We start from the raw sequence: 21,547 nt of genomic DNA, 5'->3' as shown, positions 1-21,547 counted from the left end.
TAAGAGCTACAAAGTGGGTGTAGTTATGCAAATAGTTTTCAGAGCCACGGCGACAACCAGAATGACAATAACTTCAGTGATCATTGGCTCTATCTAATTTATCATTGGCTCCATTTTAACACCAAAAGAAATGTGACATAAGAAAAATAAATTTCTCAGAAATTTCTTCATGCAAAGAGATCTAACTAGATTCATTATCAGAGGGTCAGAGATTCTTGAGAATTTCTTATAGGCAGTTTGGAAAAGGGCAGCTGAATATCCCAAAGGAAGGAGTCTAGAATAATGTTGTGCAAACATTCTATAAATCTTTTAGCTAGCTTTCTTCAAAAGGACTTGTATAATTTTATCCAGGGAAGAGCCAGATCTACAGGGCATTAAGCTATTGACCCTGATTCTAAACTAATACTGATTCCTGGTTTAATTGTGTAAAACTGATTTATAGACTTCTGGGGGTCATTTGGTAATGGTGTTTGGCTCAAGTCTTCCTCAAAGTGGCCCACTTGGTATATAAATATATTCTGTGGTTATATCTCAATTTATAATGTATGGTTAGAAGAAACAGAATCAGCAAATGACAGTGTTTATCTACAGGGGCTTTTTGATTAATAGGATGGCAGGCAAACAAGTGGAAACATCATGAATATCTTTTTTTATATCAAAATAGTAGACCAAAAACAATACTGTGATCTTAATAAAATGTGAATATTGGTACTAACATTAAAACTTAAAAATGGCAGTGTTCATGATTCTGTTCAAATTCAGACCTTCATAATTCTGGGATCTGGTAGTTCATACTACATTGTACAAAGACACAACACAGATCCATTTAATTACCCACTAAAACTTCTCTTTGGTTATTTCAGACTTCCTGGTACTGGAGTTAAAAAGAAGAAAACAATTATTGTGTCTGCTTGGTAATTGATTTTGATTATCAAGGGGAATAGGATTTTTATTAATGGAGTCTGAAAAGAAAAATTGCAAACAAACCCAGAGGTTCCTCCGAGGTACTTCTGAGTACTGCTATGTCTTTTGTGAAAGTTAATGGATAGTAAGAGCATCACAATATATGTAAAGTAACAAAGGATTTTCTTAAAAATTCAATTTTGAGTTACCCTTAGAGGTATATAACATTGACCAATTGCACCATTAGATGAGAGCAACTGAACAGAAAATATGTGTTGAAAAAATACCAAGTATGGTCTTTTAATTAATTGTGAAATAAGGAATGTGGTATTTCATTTATCTATCTATCATCTATGTATGTATCTATGTATGTATCTATGTATGTATCTATGTATGTATCTATGTATGTATCTATGTATGTATGTATGTATGTATCTATCTATCTATCTATCTATCTATCTATCTATCTATCTATCATCCATCCATCCACTCAACTACCTACCCACATATCAGCTTACCTATCTATTCCTTGATCCCTCTATCTACATATATGTTTAACTTCCTCCTTTTCTCTCCCTTCTCTTTGATATAGTATCTGTTAAGTAGAGGTTAACTCTATTTCATCTATTAGTTAAAAAATAGAGACTCAGATATGATTGGTCTATAGAAGAAATAGATATTACTCATAAACCTTGAACTTTTATATTTAATAATGGAATTGACTTATTTATACTAAAGAGTGATCCTTTTTTTTGTAGAAATAGAAATAATAGTTGTGTCCTGTTTGAGTGTATGCTGTTGTTTGGAAATTCAGGGGAGAAAGGTATATATTGTGCATAGTAATAATCTGTGGCCGATATTAAGACCTAGGCTCTAAAAGACAATCATAATTTGCAGAGTCTACATCTTTAAACACGCTGTTTATATTTGAAAATAAAGCTTGTTATAAACCTTGCCATGATAATTTACAAATCAGGAAAAACTTTTTCCAGAATTCTTTTCATGACCTGCTTGTCAGATGTACTTAAGACTTGGAGGTGAGTAAAATGAAGTGATAGTCACATGAAAAGTAATAAATTGATGGACATACCTGATTCTTTGTGGAAAGCAAGGACAGACTTCTGTGTTTATTGTTAAGCATTATGATTATCAAATGAGAGTGGTTAAAAGGTATCCGTGAGAAACCAACAGTGACGCTGATTATAAATCCTGCTTCTTTAGACCTTTATAATCAGGAATTTCTATTCATATAAATTCTATGAGCAAGTTATTATCCTCCAATAAATATCTTTTCTATGACTGTGGATTCTATTGTTTTATATTCAGACAGCTGTTAGTATAGATATCATCTCTCTCAACATTCAAATTCCTTTTACCGAAAGATAATTGTACTATATTCTCTTTGAAGCTAACTCAGTCTAATGAATTTACCAGATATAATAATACCACCAAAAGGTTAGAGAAACAAGATTTTAACTTTCAAATTATTTCCTTTATTTATTTTTTTCTATCCCTTTATAGCAATTGATACAGCTTGAAGATCCCACATGTTTTCCCCTAAAAGTAAAAGCACCACATCAGAACTACCTAAAAAAAATTGTACACACATAATGGAATATAAAAGTTCTGCCTATAGTTGTAAATTAGTACTGGGGTGGGTGGGTTTATTAAACATAGTTTAAGAAAAACCAAATTTCTCAGGTTGAATAATATAATTATTATGAGCTTTGGATTTTATTCTAGAATTTGTGTTTAATACTAATTCTGCCACTTATATGTAATCTCTGACAAGTTACTTGAAATTTTTGTCAATATACTTAATATGTTCCAAGATAGAGTTGTCATAACAATAATAAAATTTATAATTATAACATCCTGTCTAATGCCTAAAACCTACCAGGAATTTAACAGACACCTCTTCCATTTTTCCGTCTTTGCTTTTCTTCTCCTGTTGCCAACTTCCTTCTTCAAAACCTCATTTGCTCTTTCCTAAACAGAGGAGGCTTTTGAGTTTTCCTTTTAGGTTTTTATTATTCTAATGATCGTATGTCCTGTTGAAAATACAATCAACTTAAGAATGCAGTCATAACCATTATTTTCTTACACAGTGTTTCCCCATTGTTTCATAAACAACAGTTAAACATTTTTATAATTTAATGATCTCCAAAATAAGGTCTCATTTCAAATTTCCAGAAATTTTTCTTATTACTTCTTTATATATCACTTCAGTTTATTTCTACTTCACCATGTTATTTGTCAAATAGGCTATGGGTTTCTCGGGTGTGTGTCCTCTACTCTTCCTCCTTGTCGGGCGCTCTTCAGCTCCATCTGACACAGATCCCGCCCATTGTCAATGATAAACCTTCAGTATGCCTTTCTTAAATTTCCAAACCCCACAATTTCTTATTCTGCCTTGGTTGTATGCTACGAACATCTCTGCTTTTAATTGTCACATCTGTTTTCTTTGCTTTTTATTACATGTTTTTTTTTTCTCATACATGTTTATGTTAAATTCCTAAAATCCTTAGACTTTCATAATTGGAGAATATTTTTAAATCATTCAGTGCTATTCTAAAATAAATAATCATTTTTAACTTTGTGTCTAAACCTGAGTGCAGAGCTACTGTGTACAGTAGTCCCTCCCCTTTATCCATGGAGTTTGCAATTCAAGACCCCCAGTGAATGCTTGAAAACACAGATCGTACTGAATCCTATAGATACTATATGTTTTCCTATACATTTATACTTACTATAAAACATAATTTATAAATAAGGCATTATAAAAATAATGGTAACAACGAATAGTAAAATAGAACAATTATAACAATGCAGTGTATTGCAAGTTAGGCGATTGTCTCCCTCTCTGTGTCTGTTTTTCTCACTTAAAATACTGTTACCAAACTCAAGGGGTTCACCATTTTGTGTGTTTTACTGTAGACCCAAGACATGGTTGTCACAGGCAGTTTTATTTAATTGCAGCAAGTAAAGAAAATAGGGGATTCACATTGAAGCTCTGTCTCCACCCAGGGAGGCCGAACCATTGCTTATATACACAATTTGGCCAATTATATGTTGATTTTTTTCTTGATAGCCTCCTTGATAAAAGCATAGAAGATTCCTGAAACTAGAAAAACATTCTGCAAATCCTTCAGAAGATAATAAATAAAATATTTGCATATACATATAAACCTAACATACATATGATTTTGAAATTAAAGATTAAATTGATAGTTTATACTTAGAAAATTAATTATGCTGTGCTTTAAAGAAAATTACATTATAACTAAATACATTTGATTTTTAAAGGTATTTTACTCTCCTTGAAAGGTTAGCTTTGGAATGCTCTACTACCTGTATCAGTGCATTGAACAGTGTAGTGTAAGTATATCCCAGGTATTTTATTTGTAAAGGTGATTGTCTTTGTCAGTTGTTCCCACAGTGGGTCATCAATGTACTGTAGTTGCATAACTATTTGAGGGAATTAGGAAGAGTATAATAGCATACTGATCATTGAGTATTTTAAGTTTAACTCTAAAATTTGGGTTTATGGATACCTGAGATGCTTTGGCTTCAAAAGTTTACAGCATTTATAACTCTCTTGCATCCTCTATTTGCAAGGTTTACATTGGTTGGTTGTAAGCAAGGAACTTCAGACTATGCTATTATTATTTTTGAAGAGGACAGTAATACAAATTCTTGCATCTGAGTTTATATTATTTCTCTCCCTGATAAATTCCAAAAGATTCTGGTCATTAGACCCTTTAGAACTTTCCAGGATCCTATTTCCCAGGTCAAATTGTGGAGAAAAGTCATAAAACGGAAATGTATAAAAGAAATAACATCGTGTTGCTAAACCTCAATGGTGAAGAAGTGCTTGGCCAGGAATCCAAACATAGCAATGAGTATTTTAGAATACTGTATGTATTTTGTCCTCATATATTGAGGACAGCTGGAGAAACAACCAAAACTCCAATCATTACAGCAGAGATGCGGGGATCTAAACATTAAGAGCATGTTGAAAGGGCTGAATTCACTTTCAGAGTGAATTTGAAGGACTTTAAATAGGTGCTTATTTAGCTAATATTTTAGAATATTTAAATTAAATCAATGTGGCTCAGGGTTGAAATCTTCCCTAAGGATCCAAATTGGACACAGAGAGCTCATCAAATTGACACTCTCTAGCTCTTTTTCATTAATGAAAGCCTGTATCTGTGCTTGAACTGTTATCTGGTATTCCTACTGGAAAAGTGCAATTAGGAGGGCAAAGTAGCATATTTAGTGCTTAAAGGTCTGCCATGTAAAAGTCACTTAATATTTCCTGCATGACTGTCGAGAACAGATCTAGGACCGATGAATTGCTCTGGGAGGTCAGTCATGTTTGGCTTGATGGAAAAGATATAATACCCTTAAAATTGCTCATTAGCTGGAATAATGTGCCTTCCAAGGTCATAAGCTTCCTGTCAAAGACATGCTTAGTTATGTGCAGAATTTTTGTATTTTTGAATTATATGGAAGAACTATACAATTATTTTAGGTCAAAATTTCAAAGGTCTATTTTTGGCGGGATTAAGCTAAATATGTACAGTTTTAATGGATGCCACAAAACATTCTGATTTCATAAGCATTAAATAATCTTTATTTGTAATATTACACAGGTCAATTTTAATGTGAAGTTTTGAATTTTACTGAACAAGGAATAAAAATTTGTATCGCATTATTTTTATATATTTTATTAACCTAATTCATAATTAGGAGAAGATGGTAACCAATGTTTTAAAAATTAGTTTTATATGCTTAATTCATTGTGGTAGTGTATATAGTCTCAATAATCTTATGACACACTCACACATATATACATAAAGAGCTTATACATTAGTATAAAAGCAATTTGTCATACAGACCTTTAAGAAGAAGGACCAGAGTAAGCTAAAAAGAATAAATTGAATGATAACAAGACAATTATTAAAGGTTATTTTTCTGCTTGGACTTCACTTTTTTATTTCAATAAATTATTCCCTTAGAGCTCAATTTCTCCTTTAACTTGGTAATTCTTTGATATCCTAAAACTAGGTTCCATTTTTATGTGACTCTTCATATAAGAAGATAAGATGAGAGAAGGATACATTTGATTTGTCCGTGAACTGGTTTTCATCAAAGCAGAATGACCGGTGCATTTACTGAAAAAGCCAGAAGAAACTTTGATCAGAAAACTAAAGAAATAAAGATTAAGTGTAGACAGACTTGCCTCTGGAGGCAAAATTCTGATGAAGACAGCAGAATTCGCACACTGTTGTAGATACTTCTACCTGGTCAAGTTATTCATTATTTTTGTGTTAAAGTCAGTTAAGATAAAAAAACTGAAACACTTGATATGGTTAGATATCTTTTTGGTGAATCTAAGTGCAATGAAAGGCAGTGATACTGGTCTATTCAACAAGAAATACAGTTTAAGAATTGGACGAACTGAGTCTCTGTGACTTCTCCATATTTTCATCATTTCTAACTTTAAAAGAAATTATCAGTGACATTATAAAATGTGAAATTTGACCTTGTAATTTTATAGTCACACATGTTTCAGATTCACAAATGTGGCATTGAATTGTTTGTGCAGGACAAAACTTAAACAAGGAAACAATGCCTTTTTTAAGGTGGGTAGAATTTTTGTAATACGGTATTATTTATTTACCTATTATTTAGTAAACACTTTTATAGACTAGACACTGTGCCACCCATTTTTCAACATGCCTTTACAAATTCAGGTATTATTTTTAATCCCATTTTACCATTGAGAAAATAGAGGCACAAAAGGGTTAAATAAGTTGTTTAAATTTATAAGCTAGTAAGTGGCAAGGCTGGGTGGGCTTCTAGTGCAAGCAGTCTGATTCTGGAGTTTCATCTCTTAACCACTGCTCTATGTTCTTCTATTATATCTAAGGATACATTGAATTTTATTGAAACCCATTAAAAATCCAGAATTATGTTTACTCACCACCATTAGTTACAGAAATTTCAGATCAGTTGAATTTACCTCCTCTCGATTAACTACTGTGTTGCAGTGAAGAAATCATAACTATTACTTTCAAAGATGATTGTGAAAACCATCAAACACACTCAGAAAAAAAAAATGCTAAATTTAGAGGTAGAAAAAGAGATCAGAGTTTGATTTTAAAAATTTATTCCCAAGAGACTCACTCCGTAAATTATCAGGATTATCATTCATTCTTTTCAAAAAGTCCATAGAGTGCTAAGAGTGTCCATGTTTCTGATTTTGTTGTAAATGAGACAAGAAGTAATTTTTGAAGAACGTACAGACTGGGTAGGGATTTTAAGTGCTCATACACTTAAATAATCATATAAGTAATGGAAAGTACAATAATTTACAAGATTTGAATTTTTATAAAGTTTTTGTTTTTTCTCTTTATCACTTAGCTTTGGTATTTTAATTATGATGTGTCTTGATGTAGATTTCTTTGGGTTTCTCTTTAATGGAGTTCTCTGTGCTTCTTGAACTTGTGAAACATTATCCTGCCTTAATTGAGGGAAGTTTTCAGCTATAATATGTTTGAACAAAGTCTCTATCCCTTGTTCTTTCTCTTCTTCTTCAGGAACCCCTATGATATGGATGTTATTTCTCTTCATGTTGTCACAGAGATCTCTTAAAGTTTCCTCATACTTTTTGAGTCTCTTTTTGTTTTTCTGCTCTGCTTTCATGCCTTCATTTATCTTGTCCTCTAACTCACTGATTCTATCCTCAGCTTCATCCATCCTGCTTTTAATTCCTTCCATTGTAGTCTTCATTTCGGATATTGTATTTGTCATTTCTGACTGATTCTTTTTTTATTATTTCAATGTCCTTTTTTATATTTGCTATGTCTTTATTTAGGTGTTCATAATGACTATCTATTGTTGTTCTAAGATCTTTGAGAATCCTAACAATTATTATTTTAAACTCTGCATCTGGTAATTTGGTTATATCTGACTCATTCAGATCCCTTTCTGGGGATTTCTCTTGATTCATTTGTGTTGCATTTCTCTGCCTTCCCATTTTGCCGATATATAAGAAGGTTGTGGCTACTGATGTCCAATGGGTGTGGCCTCTGTGTTCCCTAGGTGTGGTCTGTCTGTAGGCCTGCCACCCCCCCTGCTGCTGTTGCCTAGGGCTTCTGGGTATGGGTGTTTCTGGTTCCAGCCTGTTGGGGCTGTCACTGCAGTTTCTACCTCTCCTCCACAGGAGGGGCTCTGATCACATGCCCAGGTCTACAAGCCTCTGGGGTCTCAGCCTTCGCCCACCCCTGTGGGTGGAGTTATGCACTGTGCTGGGCTGCAAGCCTCCGCACCGCAGGCAGGGGTGAGCACCTTAAGGTTTTTCTTGATCTATAGAAATAAAACCTTATATGGTGTGATATAATTAGAAGCATTTGTTGCATATGTTATATTTTTACTAAATTCATCATATACATAAAGAGAAAAGTCAAATGATTGGAATCACTTTTCAAAGAACATTCATTAATTTTAAAATGTTACTGGGACATGTCACTGCAGTATATAGACACTGAAGATATAACTTTGGAAATACATTAGCAATATAGATAACTTGCTTTCAGTTATCAAATTTGCTTTGAGACACTATAACATACTCATTTTCTGAACTGACAGTAAATTAAAGAGGGTATATAGCAATTCAGGGAAGTAAGAAGTATATTTATGTACAAAGCTTAAGATCAATCTTTTTATATTTTCTTTTGCTTAATTTACATATTAAAAGTATTCCTCATTAGATTTCTATAAAATAATGTGCATTAGTTACTATATTTGTGCATATTTAATTAATTACTAGGGCTTTCATAACAATATTACATGTTTGATGACTTACAAAACAGAATTTGTGTTTTCATAGTTCCCTGGTGTCCGTGGTCAAGGAGTTAGTCGGTCTGGAATTCTCATGAATTCCTTATTGCCTGCACTGATTCTATCTACATTTTATGATAGAGTACAAACCATATCTGTTTTAAGACATTTTCCTGGATTACATTGCTCCATGCATCAGACTTTTTTTATAGATCTTATTTATATACTTTATTTTGCTGCACAAATAAACACTTATTTTATAGTAGTTTAGATTACTTAATAGTTCGTCTTGAATCTTCTTTGTATTATTAAATAAGTTTGAGAGCTAAAAACTATACTTTAAAGTTGTACCATGACTTTTAATACTATCCCTCTCAATAATGAGTAATTTGGAGATATTCACTTATTAATACCTCTGAAGTTGAGCATCTTTTTAGTTACAAATTAGAACATTAAATATCTGCTTTGTATAGTTGATTGGATATACTGTATGATTGCATAATTCCTGATATGTAGTGATAGTGGTCACCCCTGTTCTATTTCTCCATCTCTTTAATTTTCTTCCGATTCTCTAAGATGAAGTTTAGTTTAATGTGTTTTTTTTTTTTATAATTAATATGTAGCAGACTCCCTAAACTTCTTCTTCTCCTTCTTCTTCTTCTTCTTTTTTAAACCCTTATTTGTACAAGTCAGATGCAGTCTGGAAAATAGTCCAAGTATTTCAATGAGAAAGGAATTTAATATAGGAAATTGCCTGACCTGTGGTGACGCAGTGGATAAAGTGTCAACCTGGAACGCTGAGGTTGCCGGTTCAAAATCCTGGGCTTGCCTGGTCAAGGCACATATGGGAGTTGATGCTTTCTGCTCCTCCCCCCTTCTCTCTCTCTCTCTCTCTCCCCTCTCTATAATGAATAAATAAAATCTTTATAAAAATATATAGGAAATTTGTTACAGAAGTATTAGAAACTAGGACTGGAGGGAAAATATTAATAAGAAAGGGGATGTTACCCAGGGTTTAGGAAGAGTGAGAAGCTGCGACTATCCCTTCAGCCTGAAGAGAAAATGAAAAAAAAGGCAATCCCCTCTGTGGATCACTGACTGCAGGAAACATAGGGCCCACAGTATAGATGAGAGGAAGTGGTAGTCCTGAGATACTACAAACCCACTCTTCTTATAATAATGAGGGAACCCAGGAGCCATAATTGCCAATGCTGTTGCCAGAAGGAAAAACAACAAAAACTGTATTTGATCTTTTTTTCTATTTTCTAATTTTATTCAAGCACCTCCAACTGGCAGTAAATCATCAGAACCCTGCCAGAGAGGTATCGGGTAAATTGTAATTTTCAGGGTTTTAATCTTGCAGGTAGAGAACTCAGATTTTTTTTTGTTTTGTTTTGTATTTTTCAGAAGTGAGAAGTGGGGAGGCAGAGAGACAGACACCTGCATGTGCCTGACTGAGATCTACCCAGCATGTCCACCAGAGGTCAATGCTCTGCTCATCTGGGGCATTGCTCTGTTGCAACTGGAGCCATTCTAGCACCTGAGGTGGAATCCATGGAGCCATCCTCATTACCTGGGCCAACTTTGCTCCAGTGGAGCCTGGGCTTCGGGAGGGGAAGGAGAGACAGTGAGAAAGGAGAGGGGAAAGGGTGGAGAAGCAGATGGGCACTTCTCCTTTGTTCCCTGGCCCAGAATCAAACCTGGGACTTCCATATGCTAGGCTGATGCTCTACCGCTGAGCCAACCAGCCCAGGCCTAGAGGACTCAGGTTTTTAAGGTTATGTTACAGTGACAAATAGGCACCAGTGGTTTAGAACAACAATGGCCTATTTTCTCCTCTGTCACATGTTGGCAGCATTGCTGTGGTGCCACTGCTCTATGGGTCATGTTTTTCAGTCTGCTGGAGTAAAACGTATTTGTATTAATAGTTTACCATCCTTGTACCAGGTTAAAGAGCAAGACTGATTGTGGGAACATGCATGGCTTTTAAAATTTCTACTTTTTTTAACCATCCTTTGTCATTTAAATATGCATTTCACTCGCCAACCATATCATGTGGCCAAGCCTCGCAATGTGGCTGTGGTTTCTTCCTCCCTAAAGGAAGATGTGGAAATGAACATGATACAGGAAATGCTGTAACTGCCTTTCCTAGGTAAACAGAGAGAGCATATTTGGAAGTGATAACTCCATGTACCAAATATACTTGTCCTTTCTTGGTCACAAATACACTGGTGCCTTTTCTCTCTCTTCACGCAAAGTGCATGTAGAAATCTTGCACAGGAAAGAGGGTCTAAGAACCCCATTTAATCTCAGCAATAAACTAAAGACCCAAGATCTTGCAATGGTCAATACTTGAGTTACATCTTAATTAAAAAATCTAAAATTTTAAAATAAAAATATCAAGATTCTGTTTCTCATACACTTAACAATACATCGATAAAACAGAGACAGAAATGCAGCAATCATTACTCCCATTCAGAAACAGGAAGAACTGGAGGCACTTAGCAGCTCCTTGTCTATACAAAACATAAATTGCTCTTATAACAGCCCATAATCTTGAGAGTAGGACGTGTTTCTTGATTAGGCCTTAAAGATACCCACCCCATTGGTTCCTGATCTTCACCCCACCCTTTGAGAAGTCCTTTCTGTAGGGCTAAGAGGTATTTAGGACAAAACAAGTGTTACCATTGAAGACCTGACATTTTATTTTCCAGTTTTTATTCTACCATGTAAACTTGGCTACTCAACAGTTATTTTACTTCCCACCGGTCATAAGGTCTTTCAGGCTGGGAGCTTTTTTGGAAATACAACTTACTCAGAACGCTTGCCAGCTTCATATTTATTTGATTCCAGTCAGGCTCATTGCCCTCACAGCTTGCCCCATAATTCTTTTTGATGCATGCTTCTCTCTCTAAACTCAGGCCATTTGAGTTTATCAGTCCTTAGGGGTAGTGCCACACCCTCAGTCTCTTTTCCCTGAGACAGCTAAATGGATTTAAAGGGTGAATTAAGCATGCTACTTTTAATTTTTCCACATCCTGGATTTGGTCTTTGCCCTATAACAGAAACTTATGTATCTTTTACATCTCACACTCTGCAAGCTACAACCCCCCCCCACCCCGCTACATTACTCTGTCCTCTGCTTTTCTCCTTTGTATAAATCACTTAACTCTTTTCTAAGCCAGTCTGTTTCTTGCAGTAGCTCTTCAAGTATCACTAATAACAATCAAGTCTCATCAGTAGCATTGCTTATTCCAACCTCTTTATAAAAAAAATTCCTTTGTCACATTAGCATATGCCAGGGGTCCCCAAACTACGGCCCCCTGAGGCCATTTATCCGGCCCCCGTCGCACTTCTGGAAGGAGTACCTCTTTCATTGGTGGTCAGTGAGAGGAGCACAGGATGCTGAGTACTGTATAAGGTGGCGCTGCCGCAAAGTGCAGCATTGCTCACATACAGTACTACTTCCGGTGACGCGGGACACACTGCGTCATGGCTCAGGAAACACATCATATCACTTGTTATGGCTAGCAGTGACAAATATGGAACCGGACATTGACCATCTCATTAGCCAAAAGCAGGACCATAGTTCCCATTGAAATACTGGTCAGTTTGTTGATTTAAATTTACTTGTTCTTTATTTTAAATATTGTATTTGTTCCCATTTTGTTGTTTTACTTTAAAATAAGATATGTGCAGTGTGCATAGGGATTTGTTCATAGTTTTTTTCACAGTCTGGCCCTCCAACGGTCTGAGGGGCAGTGAACTGGCTCCTGTATAAAAAGTTTGGGGACCCCTGGCATATGCCTTAATCATCACAGGTGAGAGTTTTACAAACTGCTGTGCATCTCTGTAACATGGTGGCACCGTTTCAAACATTCGGTAATAGTTTTGGCCCCATTTTCATCCTAATGCCCCAAGCTAGTGCCATTCTAGGCTTATCTTAGGAAAGCATCTGATTTTCATCACCACCTTTATCGGGTTATTTTTCACTTTTAAATCTCCATGGCTTACAAATATGCTGCTGTTATTTCTCATTCATACTGAACATTAGTAGATGCGACTTCCACGTGTCTTCACTTTCTGTATCTCCTCTCTCTGGAGCTTGACATAGAAGAAGAGCAGGACTCTTGGAGACCTACTATTCTCATAGCAGAGGGAGTGAGTAAGAGAGTTAGCAGAAATAAGAAACAGCTAGTTAAATGTCACTTGGAATAGACTTGCCTCTCTTCTGCCCATGTTTTATTGGCCAAAGAAAGTCAAATGGCCACACCTGACAATGCAGTCATGAATTATACCCTCCCCACAGGAAGACCCCAGGCATAACATGGCCAAAAGGAGAGTGTATATTTCTCTTTCAAGGAAGGAGATGCAAAATTTTCAGTGCAAACATGCAAGCTTTTGTAGGAATGCAGTGTAGAAAGTGGGTGGAGGGCCTAGGAACCAACCGACAAAAAACAGCATTAGATTTTTAAAATTTTGTGGCAAAATTGTCTTACCAATACTGATTGTTTTGCAGAATGCTTCCCCAAAACTCCACGTGATTTTGCAACTAGAAGACATTTGGGAAATCAATTTTTCAGTGAGTAGTTTAATGTGTAAGTTCATTTGAGTGAGGTCTTGGTCAAGTGGCAGTCGGTTGAGTGAACTAGAAAAGATCGCAGAATAGTGTTTGGCTCAAGCCAATTTATTTTATTTTACTGCTTCCATTGCTGGGTTCATAAATATTCATGACATTTGAACATGAAAAGGGAATAGGGTCTGCAGAGCTAGTGTTATAAAATAAGTGCTTCCTGCCATATTTTTTCAAGTAAAAACAGACAAAAGTTGTGATTGTTTTTAGAGTTGTGCCAATTATTTTACAGAAAAAAAATAAGCAAAATATAGACTTATCCTGCACTTAAGATTAAAAAATAAGGGGGAAATTACTTCTCTGTGGTGCTCATTACAAGTTACTTTCACCCAAATTTCAACACTAAGATTGGATCGGATTCTGCTTCCCCACTGGGTTAGTGGACTTGTGACAGATTCTATTTGACGGTGAGGTACTCTTCAAGGGCCAGGAATAAGGGGTTAACTCTTCTTCATTCTGTATTGAGAGCTGTCTGAATTAAGGGAGTGGTCAGAGTCATCTCCCTAGGGTGTTATGCCACAATTAGTGGGAAAGATAGGAAAGGCAAAATTGGTTGCTGGAGAAGATGGATGCAGAAAGCAGGAGAACTAATAGCGTTTTTGAACATGCTGAAAGATGAAATCTGAAAGCAGCATGTTGTGATGGTAATATATTAATTTCATAGGGTTGATATGCAGTTGATGAATGGTAATATATTAATTTAATAGAGTTGGTATGCATTTGATGAAATGTTTATGTAATGTATCTAGTTGCAAATAACATATTGAGGTGCTCAATAAACCTATTCTCTCTGCCTTATACAACTGCTAACATGTAATTCACATTATGGGGTTCATCATAACATAGCAGGGATTCTATTTAGCCTATTTCTACTCTATTATATGGGCTGTGGAGGGTTTTTAAGTGTTGAAATGTTTCTAAAGTATCAAAATATTATTATACTATTAGTTTATAGTCATTATCCTTTGTTCCTTGAGAATGGAGTGATGTATATAATCTCACAAAGGGTGGAGGGAGAATCATCACAAGTAGAAAACAGACAAATAAAAACATATTTTATTGTATCATTTTCCCAATAGAAAGTTCTGTAAAAAGTTGGTCATTGTCCCTTGGAGAAGTCAACTGGCAATCACTTGGTAAAAGAAAAGAAATTTATGTATTTCCAGAACCCCCAAAACAAATATTATATCATTTGAAAAATATTAAGAGTTTTTCTGCTTTTTTGAAAGGGTTTTAGTTCTTTTTAAAAGAGAAGGGAAAAATCCTTATTTCATGAGGTATATTTATCACTATGTATATATTTTAATATTCTAACCAAATATTAATTTTTATTATGTATTATATTGTTTCTCATTATCATGATAATGGGCTTATTTCTGTATAATATATAACTGTGAGTACATAAGTTCTGCAGGTGGTAAAATTAAATATATTAATAGAAAATGATATTTTGCTTCCTGTAAATAAGCCCCATCAAGTGATATTTACTTTTGTTAATATTAGAATGACAAAATCAGCAGGTCCTTTTGTAAAGAACTACCCTATCCTGGGAGGGATCGTCAGGCATGTGTATGCTGTATTTGTTAGCTGGTAGAGGTTAGAGAATTCTTCCTCCTAACAGGAAGGGTGAAGGGAAACAAAGGATCAGTGTGTTTGACCATCTTATCATGCCCCCAACTTGTTTTCTCCTGAATTCTTTCACCCCTTTCTTTTCCTTCCTTTACTTTCAACTCTTTCTCTCTAATGAAGAAAAAGAAAGGAGAGATGCATTTTTCACTGATGCATGATCACCACCTGAATGACTCCTCCACACACTTGTAAAATATTAATTTAAAAAAGACACACAGGAGAAGCTTGTTTGCACATGGCTGGGAACATAAGGAAGACAGGATATCAGAGGCATTCTGAGCCACACACTGAGGTTTTGTGGGGGCCAGTGGTTCTTCTGGAGTTTCCTACTTCCAAAATGTTTAGGAATTAAACTATTTGTTCATTTTGTAACAGATGCAGTTGAAAATACAGTAAAGCTATTGTTTTCTTGTTTATTTTTATTTATTTAAATTTGACTCTGTTAGCTTCCAGACAGGAAAATTAGGTTAAAGAGTCTTTGACACATAAAAATGTTTCTATGGCTTAAAGCAAATTATTGCCCTTATATATTTTATTAATATTAAATTTATTAATTGATTTGAGAGAGAGAGAAAGGGAGAGAGACAGAAAAAGCGGCTTCTGTATATGCCCTGACCAAGGATCAAACTGGCAACCTTTGCATATGGGGACAACATTCTAACCAACTAAGCCATTCAGCATGGCCAGTGCCCTTATAGTTTAATGACAATAATAATGATAGTAATATTCATTGCAAACATTTAGTTAGAGCCAGGCTCTGTTCTGAGGGTGGATCAACATCAACACATTTTATCCTTACAGCAGTCCTGTCACATAATGAACTATAAGCATTCATTTTACAGATGAAAACACTAAGGCAGTGGTTCTCAAACTTTTTGAAGTCGGGGTGCATTTAAAATCCTACAAATAATTGTAAGTACACTATATTCAAATTTCTTAGAAATATGTTATAATGATTAAGTCAAATTTTAAAGAAAAAAATAAAAGTCCAAGTGTGCTTTTATGGTGATTAAATGTAATAAATATGACAAAATTAAATTTATTCTGACATTATTAAAAAATATTTTTGTTACATTTTTTGCTGTGCTTTTTAGAATCTGTAAAAAAGAGATTAAAAAAATTAAAAAATGACAAAAAAGTTATCTTTTTATATATACAGAAAAATTCTTAGTAAGATTTAGTAAATTTGGCAGGTCCCAGCGTGAATGTGTTAAGTTTTTTTATTCTGTGTTTATGAGAAACATGAGCCTGATGTGTCCTAGCGATTTTTTCAATGTTTGGGCATATATTTGAAAGGCAAACTCTCATTTCCTTGTAAATACATTGAAGAATTCCTCTCTTTTTACTTTTAATTGAGGGTAGAAAATCCTAATTCACATAAATAGGATGTTGAAAATTGTAGTAAAATGTTTAAGGCTTTTTTAGATATTGCCACATATTCTTCTTTTATAGAAATCCAAAAAGGCTTCAAGAGACGATTCCTTATGTTTAATCATCAATCCACGATCAATGGATATAGCTGCCCGTTCTTCGTCTTCTGTTAATGTTAAACCAAAATCTCTTGAAGCTTCCATGAATGGGTTTCTAATCCAATCGTATTGTTCAGTATTAAGTGATGGAAAATGCTATAAATTAAATTCTGCCCATCAGCCTTCAAGTCCTATTTTATTTATACTTAACTTTTGCTTACTTCCAGAATCATATTCTTCAATATCACGCTTCTTTTTGAAAAATCTATCCATTTTATTTGGGTGTATTTATCTAAAAATAATATAATGATGTGTTAATAATAAATATAATAATGATTTGTTAACAAAAAGAGTGGTATTTTCATAATGAAGTGGTATAATAGAATAACTATATTTATTTTTATATTTGGGCACATGCTCCGAACCAGCTCAGCTAGTAATTCCAGGTCCCAAGTGGCAATGGTGCAGAATTAAGAAAATACAGGGTCGGGAGGGCCCTGTAATTGCAGCTGGCAAGAACAAAGCGTGCCCCCAAACCGCATCTTGCTTTATTTAAAGGGAAAAGTGGGCCATTAGCAAATCAATGGTCTCTGATCACATTTCCAAGGCAACCCAAGAATTTTACCAAGTGCAGAAAACCCCCACCATACAAATCATCTTAACTTGACACCAAACAAAGGTTAGAAGAAACGTGCCTCCAGTCTTTCCGGGGAACATGCGGGGTAGTGTAAACAATCCAGCACCACAGCTTAACAGCCTTTTGCAACCTAATCAGGCAAGTGAGGTGGAGGGTTGGGCAGACTGCCAGCTTACAGTAAATTCCCCACACCTCTGTCCCCTAAAAATCTAAACTCCAAAAACCCTGTTGATTTTTTGGTCCCCAACAGGCATATATTTCTCTGGAAAACCATAGGGTGCACCTGGAAATCTTCTAAGGTGCACCAGTGCACCCTGGCACACACTTTGAGAACCACTGTACTAAGGAGAAAGAGTTTGAGGAATTTGCCCACAGTCCCATACTGATACATGGCTATGGTCTGAACCGAGGCTTTCTTTGCTCTGAAGTCCATCTTCTTGGTAGTTATAATGCATTGCTTTTCCCATGAATGTGCTGCGTTGATTCTGTACTCTTAGCATCCTGCTTGCCTAATCAGCTCTCCTTATACTGCCTTCATAGCTGAGCCGCAGCCAGCATTATGGTCCAGGTCTCTGACTTCTTCAGTCCAATTTTCTGTACCTCTGCTTCCGTCCAAACTCAGTACTGTACTACCAGACACCATACTTAACAGAGTCTCGTAAGCGAGATTACAATGTGATTGTTTATTGTTGTGATGTGCTCTTTTCTTCCCCCTACTTAATTGAAGTCTCTGTAGAGAGAAAAAAAATTCTCTTCTTTTTTATTCACGATAGCTTCTATTTAAGTGCTAATAGCATGCTGATGCCCAATAGGCATTTATTCACTATAGTTGGGGAAGAAGAGATTTATATACAAAATTATACAATCCTAAAATATATACCACCTGGTCCTGTACAGAAAATGTGCTGACCCTCATGTAGAAATGTAGGCTGAGTTCTGCACTAGCAGAATTTTCTCAAATTATCACCTAATGCATGTTCTAGTTCTCTTTGTTCCAGACGAAATCTAGAAGTCTGCTATTCTACTTCCTTTTCTCCTCTTATCCATGCGTTGCTTTGTCCTGATTACCATTAGCTCAAACAATAACCCAGCTATTAAAATGCAGTTTTATTGGGGAAGGGGGAGGATATAGGACTCCTTATATTAGAACCATTAGAGAAGGGCTAAGACCTGATTAGGTGGTGGTGCAGTGGATAGAGTGTTGGCCTGGGATGCTGAGGACCCAGATTCGAAACCCCAAGGTTGCCAGCTTGAGCATGGGATCATAGACATGAAAACATGGTCACTGGCTTGAGCCCAAGGTCACTGGATTGAGTAAGGGGTCACTGGCTCAGTGGAAGCCCCTGCCCTCTTGCATTAAAGCATATGTAAGAGAGCAATCAATGAACAACTAAGGTGCCGCAACTATGAGTTGATGTTTCTCATCTCTTGCTCTTCCTGTCTATCTGTTCCTCTCTGTCTCTCTTGCTTAAAAGAGAGAGAGAGAAAGGACTAGAACATATGAGTTAAATAGAGCAAATAATTCCAGGCTGAGTTTGCATGAAAAAGAGAGTTTCAGGTTCTATACCTGTCTTTTAAAGAGAAAAGTAGAAATCTTACAAAATATACAAAAATAAAATATCCACAATTTTGTTGTCTGGTAGTATATTCAGAAAGTATGAAGAGAAGAGGACTGTTTACATTCCTATTAAATTTCATTGAACTTTACTACAAGCAAATAAACCTATAAAATAGTTATTTTAAAGATTTCAGTAATCCTGAATAAACTTGTGTTGACTGAATATCAAAAGATCTCTGAGCCTTGACACATATTTAACTAATAGTCTAGATGGAACTTAAAACTAATCTAATTAGGCCCTTGGTGGTTGGCTTAGTGGTAAACTGTCAGCCGGTATGTGGATGTCCCAGGTTTGATTCCCAGTCAGGGCACACAGAAGAAGTGCCCATCTACTTCTCACCCCTCACCCTTTTTCTTCTCCCTCTCTCTTTCTTCCTCTCCTACAGCCATGTATCAATTGGAGCAAGTTGGCCCCAGGCACTGAGGATAGCTCCATGGCCTCTACCTCAAGTGCTAAGAAGAGCTTGGTTGCTAAGCAATGGAGCAACACCCCAGACCCTAGTGGGCTTGCAGGAAGGATCCCAGTCAGGACGCATGCAGGAGTCTGTCTCTGCCTCCCCTCCTCTCACTGAATAAAAACAAACAAACAAACAAATAAAGAGCTAATCTAGTTGAACATTTTTCCTAAACACAACAATAGATGACAAAATTTAGTAATTGGGATTTAGGTACAATTATTACTGTAAAAATATTTTATCAGCCAAGAAGAAGCTCTGGACAAAGGAAATAATGAATGTGAATGCAAAACTTCATAGTATATATTGGGGACTCAACTTACTGTAAAAATTATACCTTTATTTATATCAGTGTGAATTGTTCTTATATATTTCAAATAAAATAAGTAGATAAATCTAGAACAATTCAAAACCTGTGTTCTTATATATGTATAAATTTTAAAATCTACTTTTAAGATATGTTAAATGTCAGAGATTTAAAATGGTTTAATCGGAAAGATATGCTCTTTATGTTTTTATGTTATCTTAATTTTATAGAATTATCACTCCAAGTTTAGATAATTATCAAAATATATAAAATATGCATATTGTAGATATGATATTTTTCAAACTTTTTTGACATGTGGTGTTATTACACTATACATTTTATTATTGTGGTTTTCATTGGTAAGGTGGCCAGTTCTTCTGTTTTCCTGGGACAAGGTTCATTTTTCAAATTAATATCTCATGACTCCTTCTTCATTACACTTGGCTCATTTACTCTTGTCCTTCCATGTCGATGGCTACATATAAGATAACTGAGGACAGAGAACAAGAATAATAAATCTCTCAAGGGCACACTTGACCCAAATCTTAATGACAGCAACAAATATAGTTTTCTACCAGTATGATATAAAACGTTATACTAAGTATTTTATAAACTGTTTTGCTATAAACTAAAATATAAAGATGTGTTACAGTTGTCCAAAGGCATTTTTTTTCATCATTTTTGGAAATAATAATTTGAGTAATTTATCTGTTATTGCTTAATTGTTAGTTATGTTACCCTTATACAAATATATTTCAGCCAATGAATTCACATATTTTTTATAACATTTGACTAGAAGAAAATAAAGGAGAAAAGAGTTTATAATTCTGGAAGACTAACAAATAATATAAAGATTCATATAATACTATAATATTTTTATAATCATGTTTATTAAATCAGAAAAATTAGAAACATTGTCTGTTCTACGTCCTCCATGAGTACTATATGTGGAATCCTGTGTTCACCATTTTGATTATTGTACAAAACAAACTGGAATAGTGAAGACTATTAAAAAATTATCAAACTGAACTTTGTTGGCAGAATATATCCCATAAGCCATGGGTTCATTAATAATAAGTTATCATCCTCAGTGATGGTTTGGGATGGTTTTTAGGAATTTCATCTCAGCTACAGTAAAAAAAAACACAAAAAACTTATCCCAGTTTCAGAAAAACAGAATAATGATTACAATGTAAAAGTAGTTATTTAAACACATGTCTAACCTTAAACTTTCTTTAGAAAGGTTATCACTAGATTTCCAACTGAAATTTATGTAAGTAAATTAACATAAATGAAAATTTTTACTAAACACCTACATACTGGCCAAGAAACTGAATATGTCAATATAGATTGAACCATATAGGCCCTAACCTTTGACTTCTTCATTATATGGTTTCTACCTACGTGGGTATCTTCATTGCCTGATGCCTTCATATACTACATCTACCATGTATACAAATAGCAATCCTACAAACTCTGCGAGTTTCCTGAAATCACAGGTATTTATGATTCTAACCATGCGTAACTTAATGCATTTTGTTGTTCCTCCTTTGGTGCACCCGTCTGCATGTTCAGCCACCACCAGCTTTCATATTCTGTCTTAAATGTCACTACCCTTGCAGATGTTCAGGACTTGCTTTATCCTTCTTCTAAAATGTCATCACTAGATGTCATCACTCCCTCTCTTCAGCCACACTGTGCACTGTACCTGATTCTAGCCCCTCACTAATTTCATAAATAGTAATTCGTTTGAATGTGTTTATTAGATTTTGTACTCTATAAGGCATGACTGGGTTATATTCTTTCAACCAGCTAGACTGCATAAAGTGTGGGGTAATATATTTCAATGGAATTTTCTGAGGAGGTGGAATAAAAGTGATTTTTTTAAAAAAAAGGAGTAATGGGTGAGAAAAAAATGAAGGAATAGCAACAAGTTGATAATTAATATAAAATTTTATTCTAAGGAACTGAAAAATAAACTAAAGCGCCTTCTAAAGCAATATCTAAGCCATTGTTGCAATAACATTGCAAATTAAACCCTGTCTTCT

The sequence above is a fragment of the Saccopteryx bilineata genome, chromosome 5, assembly GCF_036850765.1.
Source record: "Saccopteryx bilineata isolate mSacBil1 chromosome 5, mSacBil1_pri_phased_curated, whole genome shotgun sequence".
NCBI classification, from domain to species: Eukaryota; Metazoa; Chordata; class Mammalia; order Chiroptera; family Emballonuridae; genus Saccopteryx; species Saccopteryx bilineata.
This window is presented reverse-complemented; position numbering follows the sequence as displayed.